The sequence below is a fragment of the Peromyscus leucopus genome, chromosome 1, assembly GCF_004664715.2.
Source record: "Peromyscus leucopus breed LL Stock chromosome 1, UCI_PerLeu_2.1, whole genome shotgun sequence".
Classification (NCBI taxonomy): domain Eukaryota; kingdom Metazoa; phylum Chordata; class Mammalia; order Rodentia; family Cricetidae; genus Peromyscus; species Peromyscus leucopus.
In genome coordinates this window covers 188,150,263-188,164,700 of record NC_051063.1, presented here as the reverse complement: position 1 = coordinate 188,164,700, position 14,438 = coordinate 188,150,263, and the positions used below count along the sequence as shown (strand labels likewise).

General features: G+C 41.8%; 1 protein-coding gene and 1 pseudogene across 2 annotated transcripts in view; both read left to right on the top strand.

The window, feature by feature from the left end:
• LOC114688539 (zinc finger protein 54-like) overlaps positions 1-14,438 on the top strand; it is a 406,652-nt gene that overhangs the window by 174,651 nt on the left and 217,563 nt on the right. The window lies entirely within an intron of this gene.
• The window catches only part of LOC114688971, a 364,483-nt pseudogene that overhangs the window by 174,644 nt on the left and 175,401 nt on the right, over positions 1-14,438 (top strand).

Below are 14,438 nucleotides of genomic sequence, written 5' to 3'. Positions count from 1 at the left end.
CTGAGCCCCACAGTGAGTCTGAACCCTTCAGATAAAACACAGGCCGCCTGACCTCAACTTCACTACCAGCCTACTGGTCTACATACTTAGACCAACAGATAGCACACTAAATTCAGATGTCAGCCTCCCAACGCTAACACAGTATTACAAGCCAGAACCAATACTGCAATTGTGCCTTGGGAAGAGACATTTCAGGAACTTGGATTTTGAAAAGAAATAGGGGTCTCAAGAAGTCAATAGCCCAGGGCTGAGTTCATCTCGCGCTGTACTGCTCTCACCACTAGATGGTGGTCTTACCAATTTTACTATCAAACAAGTGTTTCTTTTGTGGCTCACGTTAAAGATGCTTTTAGATAAAATATAGAAAAAAAATTATTGCAGCGGTGAATGCTGAGACTCTTGGCTGTTCCAGATGCAGAAAATGAGTAAAGTATGTAACCACAGTTACATTTTCCTATCTAAGGCTTTGGTAACACTGAGGAAGAGGAGGAGGAAAGGTAGTAAGAAGGGAAAGAGGAGTAAGGCTAAGACATGCCATTCTCTAGACTCCAAACAGCTGTTGTAATCAGTAACCAACAACTGTACTTACCTGCATGGACTTCACACCAGTCCACAATCAGTCTAGGAAAGGAAAAGGCTCACAGAACCCACCCTTTACCTCGAAAATGTTGGCTATAGATAGAGTGTAGGAGAAGAATCTCAGCTTTTAGCTGTAGTCCTCGGCTGATCCCACCAGACTCCAACACATAGTTCCAAACCCACAGTCTCACATGTGGCTCTGGTTAATCTCAGTGGATCCCAAGCAAAATGAATGGAGATGAACACAACAGAGATTTGTTGCGATTATGAACCAGGATAGGAGATAGGTAGGAAATGAGAATGGACAGTATTTGAGGTGCACATACAACACAGACACACTTATATACACATACTCTGTTATATATATATATATATATATATATATATATATATATATATAGAGAGAGAGAGAGAGAGAGAGAGAGAGAGAGAGAGAGAGAATAAAGAGAGACAGAACTAAGAACAGAAATATTTTGAATGAGCATGGCAGTCGGTAATTTCTTTTTTTGTTGTATCAGTACCTGGTTTAATATCAGGTAACACTAACAGTCAAGAAGTCTTCATTTCTGTTTCAAGTATTTAGATAGCTCTGCTATTCTTCTTTGAATTTTGATAGAATCATATCAATCTGGTCATGGGGTAAATTGGGGGGTCATTTTATTACTTCTGTCTTATTGCTACTTGCATTTACATATTATTTTCATGTTGTTTAAATTTCATATGTAATGTGAATCTGGAAACTCATCTATTTCATTTAGAGTTTAAAATCCAGTGGAATAGAGGCCTTTAATGTCAGTAGAAGTAAGACTCACTTGTTTATGCATGTCTATCAAGTCGGCTGTTATGACATGATAATAAAAAGTTATGTCTAGTTTGCAAGGTTATACAAGCCTTTAGTCCCAGCACTCAGGGGCAGGGGCAAGGGTAACTATGAAGTCACAGCCAGCCTGGTCAACATACTGAGTCTAGGACAACTGGTAATAAACAGAGAGTTCTTGTCTCAAAACAAAGAAATATTCTTCCTGAAGAATTGCTTTCATGGTACCAGAAGCACCGTTCAAGCTTCCAAAAGTGGAAGTCAATGACCAGTCTTATCCAGCTGTGATGCCTATGAACCACATCAATGATCGTCATGATACAATAACCCTGAGGGCAGTAGTGGTAAGCATACATTGGTGGTAACCAACAGCTCTCTAATTGGACTTAAGAAATTCTTAACAAAAGAGAAACCATGACTGGCCTTCGAAACCTGGCTAACTACTTAGTGCTTGTGAAGTCATGAATCTTGGAGGAAAACCAGCAACCACCACTTTACTAAACCAGCATAATTCCTAACAAAAATCTAAACATTTTCCTGATACCCACAGATAAGTGTAGTAATCACCTGTTATCAAATAAACTTCCTTTTGCAACAGACAGAGAACACTACAAATAAACCACAACTAATCAAAATGCAGAGTTGTGGATTCCAGGCCAAATGGACACATATATAAAATACTCTTGAATATAAGGCTGAAGGAAAATTTTTGAAGAAGAGTGTATAAAGATTATAAGAGCTGGATGATCAGGGAGCTTGCCATGAAATTGTGTCTCCTCTTGTATTAGGCAGGATTCTCTAGAGTAACAGAAATAATAGAATGAATATATATATATATATATATATATATATATATATATATATATGATTTATATGAATTGCCTACAGCCTGATGTCCAGCTAATTCAACAATGGCTAGCTGTGAACAGTAAGTCCAAGAATCTAGTAGTCAGTCCTCAAGACTGGATGTCTCAGCTGGTCTTTAGTATATGCTGGATTCCCAAAGAAGTGGGCTCCAATGCCAGTGAAGGAATGGATGTGCTAACAAGGCTAGTGTAAGCAGACAAGGAGCAAAACCCTTATTCTTCTATGTTGTTAGATAGACTTCCAGCAGAAGGTGTGGCCCAGATTAAAGTTGTATCTTTGAGCCTCATGATCCTTTTCAAAGGTGTGTGTCCTCCCACCTCCAGATATGGATTAAAGGCATTTGTCTTCCTATCTCTAAGGTCTGGACTAAAAGTGGATTCACACACTTCAAACCAAACAAAAATAATCTCACAGGTATGCCCTCCTTTTCTGTATTGTAGTTCACTCCAGATGTAATAAGTTAGAAAAGCAAGAGTAGCCATCACAAGTCCATCATCTCTTGTCAACTTGACACACAATCATATTTCCTTATTGTGGTGATATATTGTGTCTCCCAATATACTTTGTACCCTAATAAAGTTTATCTGAGGATCAGAAGAAAAAGCCAGACACTATAGTAAACATAGAAGTTAGGCAATGAATGGTAGCACATGCCTTTTATCCTAGCATTCAGGAGGCAGAGATCCATCCAGATCTCTGTGAGTTCAAGGCCACACTAGGGAACAGAGGCTGATGGTGGTGGTGGTGATGGTGGTGGTGGTGGTGATGGTGGCGGTGGTGGTGGTGGTGGCACAGGCCTTTAATCCCAGCAGTAACCATACAGGTCTGGTGGTCTATACAGACAGAAAGGAAGTGATGTAGCTGGGCAGAGAGAAGAAATGAGATTGCAGAACAGAAAAGCATATAGGTGTGAGAACACAGGAAGTAGGTCTCTTTGGCTGAGGATCTCCAAGTGGTAAGAAGGTAGTTGACTTCTTTCTGCTTTTCTGATCTCTCAATTTTTACCACAATATCTGGCTCTGGATTTTTTTTTTGCTCCAGCCATCTTTATTTATACATCAAAAACAAGCCTGCTTTTCCATAATAACAAACATGTTTTTTCCATCCTCCATTAACCCCCAGCAAAAACAAATATGTCAAATGTGGTTTTCCCAACTTTAACATCAAAACATCTTTAAACCCAAAACAACAGTTATCATTTTGCTGGCTTGGCCAAATATCGAGTTGGGTACATCCTGTCTTTACAAAACTAAAAGGTAATTGACATAGGCACACATTTTCAAGAACAACAATATCATTCAAAACATATTTACAGAAATAGGGGTGATCTGCCCCCGATCCTGTCAGCTCTGAATCAGAACAGCTCCCAGGCTCTTTCAGACAGCTGGCTTCCCCAGACAAGAAACCTGAGAAGCATCAGCTCCCAAAGAATTTTAGGGGAAAATATTGGAGAAAAATTGGGTTTCCAGGAATGATCACATTTGTTCCATGCAAGATTGACAAAATGACACTAAATCCACCAAGGGAATCATCAATATCACGAGAGAGAAGAGAGAATGCAGGCCGCGTGGTCCCAGCAGTATCCTGAAGTCCACTGGTCTTTGTCGAGTAAGACTGTCCCTGTGGGCTTTTACCTCATCTGGACCTGTTGGACAAGCACTCATATACTGGTCCAAAACTAGACCGCAGCGCTCCCAATAGAGAATCATTGGTCTGAGGGCATATAATCAACCCAATATGGCAGGAATTTAACAAAGTTGGTCATATTGCTCCCACAGTCAAGAAGCAAGGGTAGATGAATGCTTACACCCAGCTGCTTTCTCCTTTTTTCCTTTTTATTTATCCTTGGACCTTAGGCCATAGGATGGTGCCACCCAATTTCAGAGCTGGTCTCAGTTCAACTTCTCTGGAAATGTCCTTACAGATATGCCCAAACTGTATCTCATAGGTGATTCCAAACTTGGTTAACTTGACAATGAAAATGAACCCTCACAGCCCCTATTATCCAACATGACAGATTTCTACTCAACTGCCACTTGTATGTTCAAGAGATACTTTTGAGTCATATTACATTTGCCCTCATCGCTACTCCTTCTACATTAAAAGCCTTTCTTCTGAGTTCAGTGCCACCCTTTTTTTTCTCCTACTGTCTTCTGGCCACAGCTGGGTTTCTTTTTCTTTTTTTACTTTTTTTTGAAAAAGAAAATATAACTTAAGATATTTGAAAAAAACAAGGTGAATACAGGTTCAAAAATAATTAAGATACATTTTCCTAAGGCTACCTAGAATTAGGCTTTAAAGAATTCTACCATTTCAAGTTTACCACTAGTTACTAGATACCAATTTACAAACAAGATATTCACTTTTTTTGTTCCTTTACCAAGAGAAAAATCTACCTTCAGACTATGAGGGTGGTGATGGAGAGAGACTAGAAAACAAGATTCAAACAATCCCATGTAAATACCACATTTTTCAAATGGAAGAACTCCAAACTGCACTAGAAGTTCCAATCACTAAGACACTTTCCATTGAAATGATTTAAGTACAAATACATGGCACAAAGGTTTAGGCCTAATATAGACCTGACAACCAAATCCTTGTTTTCTGGAAGAAAGGCCTCAAAAGTCCCACTCAATTCCACATAACAATGCTTCAAAGATCAATTAGGTTTTCATTTCCTTAATATTTTTGATTTTTACTTCTAATCTTAAAGACTAGATTAAAACTTAGCTCATTTCCCAGAAGGCATTGCTTCCCTTTGCTCTATGAAAGAGTCCACCAAGACCTCTTCCTCAAAACCATCTAGCCCCCAGCCTCCAGCCTGTGCTTGTGAAGCATCTTTCTCAACATCCTGAAAAGGTAATGTAGGTAAAATATGCTCATAAACATTAAAACTAATTGTTAGAAAGACGTAACTAGCTTTATAATTTGAGTTTTAAAACATAAATACTTGCAGCTTGATCTGCACTGACAATGATTTTCGGAGCCTAGAATTCAACATTTACAAATTCTCATTCACACACACAAAACACACTATTATCACACAACTTGTGTCTTGAGAGAATCTTCTGCTTTTTAAATCTTTGGCCTCCCAGTCAATCCCAAGTTCAACCAACTTTAACTAAAACTTCACTCAGAATTTCACCAAGCTTTTCACCCACACATTAATGCTTGTCGTATCTTTCATCAACTGTCAAAATCTGAAGCCTGTAAACCATGTGCAACATCTTAAGCCAGTAAAGCACCAAAAAAAAAAAAAAAAAAATTAAAAACCCACCAAAAATCACTTTTCACAATGATTAACATAGAAGCACAAAATATCGACCATAAGTCAGGATGCAATTACCTGGACAGATACAATGTCCACTGTTGAAAGAATTTTTCTTCAATTTAAATGTCTTTTCTCATCTCTAAAGAAACCTTAAAGTGCTAACTTTACTTATATAAAGCAAGCAAATTCTTCAAGTCATTTGCTACGCCAATTTTTATCAGCCTAAACAAGGAACTAAAAATAGCAAGTGAAGTGAAAAGAGCAGAACGCCCGACCGGTTACACACAGGTAGACACCCCGGAGAACGTCACCTACCATCCCGCCTTTCTTCACTGCACTGCACAAGCTAACAGATTAAGTATCTGTTTTCTTACATTAGCTCCCTAGGATTTGCTAAGGTTTTTGCAAGTCACTAGGTAACACATACAGTCCTAAGGAAATAATGTCACTTAAAAATCAGCACTGGACACTAATTAAAGCGAGCTTGTGTGTGTCTACTGCCTTAAACTAAAAGTGAGGCATTGCTTACAAACTGTGACGAGCTGCCCTCCACCAGCTGGCTCACTACTCCTGCCCCTCGGCTGCTTTTTCAAGGAAGTATACATTAACCAGATGGCGATTGAGGTGCTTGCTGTAATCCTTTTCCTTTCTGAAAGACCGATCACAGAAAATACAAACAAACTCTCCCTCGGTTATTTTAACTGCCAACCCCTCCTTCCCACTTTTTGAACTTGTTTCTTGTGGCACTGGCCGAGCCCCATGCAGCCCAGAATCATCACTTCCCTCGGACATATTATCACTCAGGTCACTTCCATCATGGCTGTGGATGCCTTCGTCTTCATCAATGTCCGGTGACTCGTTTTCAGCCAAAGTGATAGGAGACGAGGCCGTTACGGTTGGTGATGGAACCGGAGGCAATGGTGACGCTGGTTCGGGTGCTGAGGCTTTCACAGGGACACTGTCTGGGTTCTGCTCAGTGTCCACTTCCATTTCACAAAGCCCAGCTGAACCAGTCTGACACTTAGCATGTAACGTTTCACCACCTGACCCATTTGAGTTTTGTTCCGAGGATAAGACACTGGTAGATTCCTTGGGAGCAGCAAGCGTAGCTAGACTCTTGCCAGCTTCCCCGTTCCCACTTTCTTAATAGGGGCCATTTTATTTCCTTCCCCATCAGAGCCAATTTCTTGGTCCTTGGGTGCCTCGTTTCTTCTTGAGTTTCCCTTTGGAAGATCCTGTGCGCACCTGCTTCCCTTCAGAAGCTGGCTATCTCTAACAGGCACTAAGCCAACTTCAATAAGGACTTGCTCCTGCCACACCACCTCACTCTGCATGCCTGACCTCTCCTTGGTACTCTCTTTTCGGGGAGAAGACCTTTTGGTGACTGGTTTCACTTGAAGAGGTGGCTCCATGACAGCAGGAGGCTCCTTCTGAACAGATCCCATGTGAGGAGGCCCTGTCTCAGCAACCTACACCTGAGCATGGTCCAAAGGACAAAGCAGCCTCTTCTGACAATGTCCCTGCTGAGACTCCATGGGAGGAGGCGGCCCCATCTGATCAGGCTCCATGGGAGGAGGCAGCTCCCTCTGAGCAGGCTCCATGGGAGGAGGCGGCTCCATCTGATCAGGCTCCATGGGAGGAGGCTGTTCCACCTGAGTAAGCTCCATGGGAAGAGGCTGCTCCATCTCTGGAGGCTCCGTGGGAGGAGGTGGCTCCCTCTGAGGAAGCTCCAGGGGAGAAGGCAGCTCCCTCTGAGCAGGCTCCAGGGGAGGAGGCAGCTCCCTCTGAGGAGGCCCCAGGGGAGAAGGCAGCTCCATCTGAGCAGGCCCAGTCTGAGCAATATCCATGGGAGAAGGAAGCCCGGGCTGAGTAGAGCCTGTAGGGGTGACCACCACCTGAGTGAGCGCAGGACAGGAATAGACCTCCTCCTGAGCCAGCTCCATGGAAGGAGGCTCTGCCGGAGCCCTCTCCTTCTGCGTCTCCCGAGCAGGTCTGCTGCCTTTCTTACTTGATTTACCTTTTTGAGGTTTCTTCTTTGCACTTTTTTTAATGGAAGTATTTTGCTTTTTATTGTCCCCCTTAGTCTCCTCCATCTTGCTGTCATCCTTTAGCACCTCGGTACTATTTTTGGATTTGCTTTCCATCTTTTTTTTTTCTTTTTTGTCACTGGTTCCTCGTTCACAGGCTCATCTGACGGATGGGCTTCAGCATCCACCTTTCTTTTGTTCTTCTTGGCTTTACTGACTTTTTCTTTATTATTTCCTGTATGTACATCTATGTGTTTCATCTCTGCTGCCTTAGTCTCCGTCGCGGATTTCCGAGTTCTGGTAGTTACCTGGACCACTGAGGCATTGCCACAAGACTTCTTCTCTTTTGAAACATCCTTTTTCTCTAGATATTAGGATAGCTACACCAGCTTGTTTCTTAGGTCCATTTGCTTGGAAAGCCTTTTCCCAGCCCTTTACTTGGAGGTAGTGTCTGTCTTTGAAGTTAAATTGTGTTTCTTGTATGCAACAGATGGATGGATCCTGTTTTCTTATCCATTCTGTTAGCCTGCATCTTTTTATAGGTGAGTTGAGACCATTGATATTGATGGATATTAGTGACCAGTGATTGTTAATTCCTGTTATTTTCTGTGGTTGTGTTGTGTTGTCCTTCTTTGGTGTATGTTGGTGTGGGTTTATCTATTGCTTGATTTTTCATGAATGTGTTTAGCTTCTTTGGGTTGTATTTTCCCTTCTAGTGTTTTCTGTAGGGCTGGGTTTGTAGACAGGTATTGATTAAATCTGGTTTTATCCTGGAATATTTTGTTTACTCCGCCTATGGTGATTAAGAGTTTTGCTGGGTATAATAGTCTGGGTTGGCATCCGTGGTCTCTTAGTGTCTGCATGAGATTTGTCCATGATCTTCTAGCTTTCATAGTCTCTATTGAGTAGTCTGGTGTTATTCTGATGGGTTTACCTTTATATGTTACTCGGTCTTTTTCCTTTGCAGCTCTTAATATTTTTTCTTTGTTCTGTGTGTTTAGTGTTTTGATTATTATGTGGCGAGGGGACTTTTTTTTTTTTTGGATCCAGCCTATTCGGTGTTCTGTAAGCTTATTGTATCTTCATATGTATTTCTTTCTTTAGGTTAGGAAAGTTTTCTTCTATGATTTTGTTGAATATATATTCTGTGCCTTTGAGTTGGTATTCTTCTCCTTCTTCTATCCCTATTATTCTTAGGTTTGGTCTTTTCATGGTGTCCCAAATTTCCTGGACGTTTTATGTTACAACTTTTTTGTCTTTAGTGTTTTCTTTGACTGACGAATCTATTTTCTCTATCGTGTCTTCAGTGTCAGAGATTCTCTGTTCCATCTCTTGCAATCGGTTGGTTATGCTTGTTTCTGTAGTTCCTGTTCGTTTAGTCAGGATTTCTATTTCCAGCATTCCCTCAGCATGTTTTTCTTTATTGTCTCAAATTCATTTTTCAGATCTTGGAATGTTTCTTTCATCTGTTTAATTGCTTTTTCTTGGCTTGATTTGATTTCTTCCCATTTTTTGTTTGTTTGTTTTTTTTTCCATTTCTTTAAGGGAGTTTTTTTATTTCCTCTTTAATGGACTTTTTCATTTCCTCTTTAAGGGAAGTTTTTATTTCCTCTTTAAGGGAGTTTTTCATTTCTTCTTTAAGGAAAGTTTTTATTTCCTCTTTAAGGTAGTTTTTCATTTCCTCTTTAAGGAAAGTTTTTATTTCCTCTTTGAGGGAGTGTTTTATTTCTTCTTTAAGGGCCTCTATCATCTTCTTAAAGTCATTTTTAGGGTTGATTTCTTCTGTTTCTTCTGTCATAGTATGTTTAGGTCTTGCAGGTATAGAATCACTAGGTTCTGATGTTGCCATATAGGTCTTTATGTTGTTGTCTGTATTTTTTCAGTGGCGTCTACTCATTTCTTCCTCTGTGCGGTGCAGGTGGTGTCTGTGTCTGAGAGTGCCTCTCTTGTTCTAATTTTTAGTCTTGGTTTAGTAGGGGTTCTTAGTTAAATTGGTGCTATTGGGCTGTTTCTTCAGGGGCAGCTGATTTCAGTCGGTGAATTATATACTTATGATTCTGGTGATCTGGTTTGGTGGCTGGGTAGCCCCTTCTTCTGTGTTCCCAGGTCACGTTTTGTTCATTTGTCGACTCCTCAGCTGATCTTGTTTCTTCAGACTTCAAACTGTAGGCATCTGAATCCTCTCCCAGATGGGTTTCAGCTGAGCAGGGTAGTCTCACCAACACCTCCAAGTTGTTGGGTTTCACAGGATCAGCAGTTGGGCCCTGGGTTGTCCTCAGATGGAGTGTTCAGATTCGCTCCGGCTCCGACCCACGGAGACAGCCTCCTCCCCAGGCATTGGGGCCAGGGGCGTCCCCGCTCAGAGCCGCGTCTGTTCATCTCCATCCCCGTGCCTGTCCACCTCCGCGGTCCGCCGCCACAGGCCTACCTGCGTCTGCTTGTCTCCACCTCCGGGCCTGTATGTCCCCATCAGCCGCCGCTGGGTCCGTCGGCCTTCTGCTATTAATTCTTAATGGTTGTGGTCCTGTTGATCTAAACTATCTCTCTACTGAACTCATCAGCATCTTTCTTCTCCTCCTAGCCACTAGCTTGTGAAGTACTGCTCACCGCCATCTTCCCCACCTGGCTCTGGATTTTTATTAATAAGACCATTTAGCAATTCATCTTACACCTTATGTCATGATTAATTTCCATTTGAAAACAATAAACAGGTCATAATAACAGCTAAACACAATATAACTATACCAAATAGAATAGCAAATGCATTATATATTTAACCATGTCATAATTACACCTAACATGATATGACTTGCTCTCACACAACTGCAAACACATTTGAAATTTAAAATAATTGTCAATGTCTCTTGTGGAACAGGACTTTAGTATCTCGAATTTAAATATGTTAACCATTGGTATTCTCTTAGTTGATGTTACATCACTTGATAAAGAAATTGAAAGAAATCACAAGTATCTGTACAAAACATTCTTAGGAAAATAAAATAGAAACACTAATGTCAACGATAATATTCCCTGTTACTGATCACATGACCTTAACAAGTATTTATAACAACCCTCCTCTACTACTCATTCTGTACTTTCTCCACCCTCAGCAGGTCTTGGCTCCTTTCCTGGAAAGTGGCTTCTTCCTTCATTCCAGATGAGTCTGTGCCCTTTGTCATCCTTGCTGGATTAGGCTGTTGTCGGTTCCCATTGGCTTTAATCACAGGACATGGTAGCACTTAGAGATACCCTAAAGGCTCTCCTGCACTGCAGATATAATGTCTCTAAGCCACATGTGGAGAAGCAATCCTGTTTCCCCATGGTAATCTGGATGCTTTAAGGGGATTAGAAGCCAAAAGTGAGCAGGGGGGACTCTTATCTTCCAGTTCCAAGGAATGTTTGTTGAGGCTCCTGGCAGGAATGCTTCCCTGTCTAGAACCAAAACTGCTAGACCAGCAGAATTTAAGGTTGAAAGAACAGGAAGCAAAAATTTCCTAGTGGATCACTAGAGGTCATAGTAAGGGGACCTATTCCTTTCCCTCCCCTTGATTCATGGGACACTTGGATCCTGGCTAGGGGAGAAACCATATGATATATTGGACACTGATTGGAAAGCATTTATTGCCTTCTGGAGAACCCTGCCACGCCCTCCAGGCTGCTGCCACCTAATTGGCCCTGTAACTGTTATTTCAAAAAGCCATTCCTTCTTTCTATATGGCCAGCTGCTTCTGCATGGTGGGGAACATGGTAAGACCCGTGGATTCCATGATCGTGGGCCCACTGTTGCACTTCTCTGCTGTGAAGTGAGTTCCCTAGTCAGAAGCAATAACGTGTGGAATACCATGATGGTAGATGAGGCATTCTGTAAGTCAACAGATGGTGATTTTGGCAGAAGCATCCCATGCAAAAAAGTCAAATCCATAAGCAGAATAAGTGTCTAATGCAGTAAGGACAAAGTGTTGTGCTTTCCATGGAAAAAGTGGTCCAATGTACTCAATCTGCCACTGGGTTGCTGGCTGATCACTCTGGAGAGTGGTGCCATATCTGGGGCTGGATGTTGGTTGGGCTTTGGACAGATCTGTCATTTAGGAACAGCTGTAGCCATGTCAGCCTTGGTGAGTGGAAGTCCATGTTGCCAATCCCATGCATAATTCTCATTTCTGCCACTATGGCCACTTTGTTCATTGGCACATTGGGCCATGAGAGGAATGGATAGAGAAAGAGGCTGACTGGCCAAAGAATGGATCATCCTTGATCACTGAAGTCATTTTGAGCTGAAATGAACTTTTGATGAGCATTTACATTGGACACTGTGAACTGAACTTTCTTGGTCCCACCCAGTCCCTCTTGAGCAGTAGCCATTTTTATAATAATCACTCAGAGGCTTAATATTAACTACAGATGGTTTGGTTTATAGCTCAGGCTTATTGCTAGCTACCTATTACATCTTAAATTAACCCTTTTTTATTAATCTATGTATCACCACTGTCTCGTGGCTTTACCTGTATTCTATTATATCTTGCTCAAGTCAGGTCACAGCATCTCCCCAGACTCTGCCTTCCTTCTGCCTGTGTCTTTGCTTGAATTTTCTGCCTGATTATAGCATGTCTTGCCATAGGCCAGAACAGCTTCTTTATTAACCAACAGTAGCAACACATATTCACAGCATATGGAAAGACCTTCCCACAGCAGGAAACAATTATCTTCACATCCTTTGCCCACTTGGAGTGATCTATCCACATATTTTCCCAGATATCTTTCTCACAAATTTTCCAGTCAGGCTCTTTCCAGGTCCTGACCATCCAGCCAATCTATTGGCTACAACCCATGAGTCAGTGAACAATCACACATTTGGTCATTTTTCCTTTCAAAAAACCTGTACAACCTTGTGTACTGCCAAAAGTTCTGCCCACTGTGAAAAATTCTCTTCACCTGTGTCTTGCAGAATTGTTCCAGAAAGGGGTTGCAATGCTGTAGCTGTCCACTTCTGGGTGGTGCCTGTATAATGTGCAGAGCCATCAGCAAATCAGGTTGTAGTCTTCTCTTTCTCAGTCAGCCATTCATAAAGCACACATGAGGCTATTGGTAAATGCTTGACAGCAGCCAGCATTTCAATAGTAGACAACATGGCATTTGGACAACTTCTTCATGTAACTTGCCTTCAAGACCTATTCAGGCCTGATCATACATATACCACTTCCATCTTATAAAACATTGCTGCTGTGCATGTCCTACTTTATGACTTGATAACACATAGTTCATGTCACATGGTAATTTGGTAGTCCATTGTCAAACATTCACTTTCCACTAAGGTCCAATAGGTGGTCAAGAGCTGTCTTTTTTTTTTTTTTAAACATATATCAATTCATGTGGATTTCACATCAGGAATTCCAATCCCACTTTTCTTTCTGTCCCCATACATCTGCCATCTGCCCTTGTAACTTCCCCACCCCAAAACAAAACCAAATTTAAAAGAAAAAAAGAAAAGAAAACAAAAACAAAGAAACAGCACAAAACAAAACAAAAACCCCAAAACTTACAAACAAAAAGAAGAATCCTATCATGGAAGCTGAATTGTTGCCCTTTGAGACACAGTCTACCATTTAGTCTATTCATCTTTACTTGAAAGTTTTCATTACCATGAATCATTTGTCTGGCCAGAGGCCTCTGGTCTCTGTTACCCCACTAATAATGGGCTCTCACTGGGATTCCTCTTTGATATCTTGTTGTCCTGTATCATGGAAGTCCTGCTGTTTTGGATCTATAGGTTTGTCCCCTTCACATGCTCCAACAGTTCATAGATTTGGTAGATGTTGGGGTGGACCAATTCATAGCCCTGGTTCTGCGCCTCGGTTGGTCAGCTTGCTAGCTTTCCCTCATTGTCACTACCCAGATGAGCTCTCCAGCAGTGCCTCAGCCAGCCCACCCAGTGCAGCCTACCATGGGTAGTTCTGCTCTTGGGCCCCCAGATCCGAGTTCCTCTCACTCAAAATGCCATGGCCAGCTTTACTGTTTGCCCAGGCAAGGTGAATGGCTGTCTCCCAGTTGCTGTAGGAAGCATATGAGGAGAGGCAGGGTAAACTCTCCTGCTCTCACTCCCTCAGGGCTGACTCAGATGTGACCATGAAAACAGAGTTAGCTCTAATATGCTGCCCAGGTGGGGTTCAGGGCCCACTCTTTTGTATGCTACAGCTGATATAAGGCATGGCTAGTTCTCTCACTCTATTAGCCCAGGGGCCACAAGAGATGTCTTTGAGAGGGAGAATAGTTGGCTGCACATGATGGTAGAGCCTTGTTCCAAAATTCCAAATTCCTTGGAGATTCACTTAGATCAGTCTCCCAAAGACTCCAAACAGCTTATGTTTCTGCCTCTGACACCTCAATTACATTCGGGTCAGCTGGATCATATGGTTCACGTGGTAGAGCAGCCTTCACGCAACCTGGATCTGTTGAAGAACATTCTCTTGTTCCAGGTCCCACATAAAGGTAGCAGATTTCCTACTCACTTGGTGTATGGGCCAAAGGAACACATCCAAGTGAGGAATGTGCTGTATCCAAATCCTAACAGGCCCACTAAAGGTTATGCTTCTACTATAGGTTGTAGGGCAGAACCTATTGATGTTTTGATAATGATCATAAGTGGTAATCGGCCATCTAAATATTTATGTTTAAAATGATCACTTTGTACTAGTCTCAACGTTGGTGAAAGGAGTCTCCTTTTGCAGTAGGTAGTTGGTAATGCACTCATAATTGTTCAAAAACTACTAAGAACAAGCAACTGTGTAAGACTGGTGCAATTACCATTTCATCATGGTTGAGGGTGGGTCCTACAAGTCTCATTTACCTCAGTGAAGGTGTACTGGAAGTTAATGGAAGC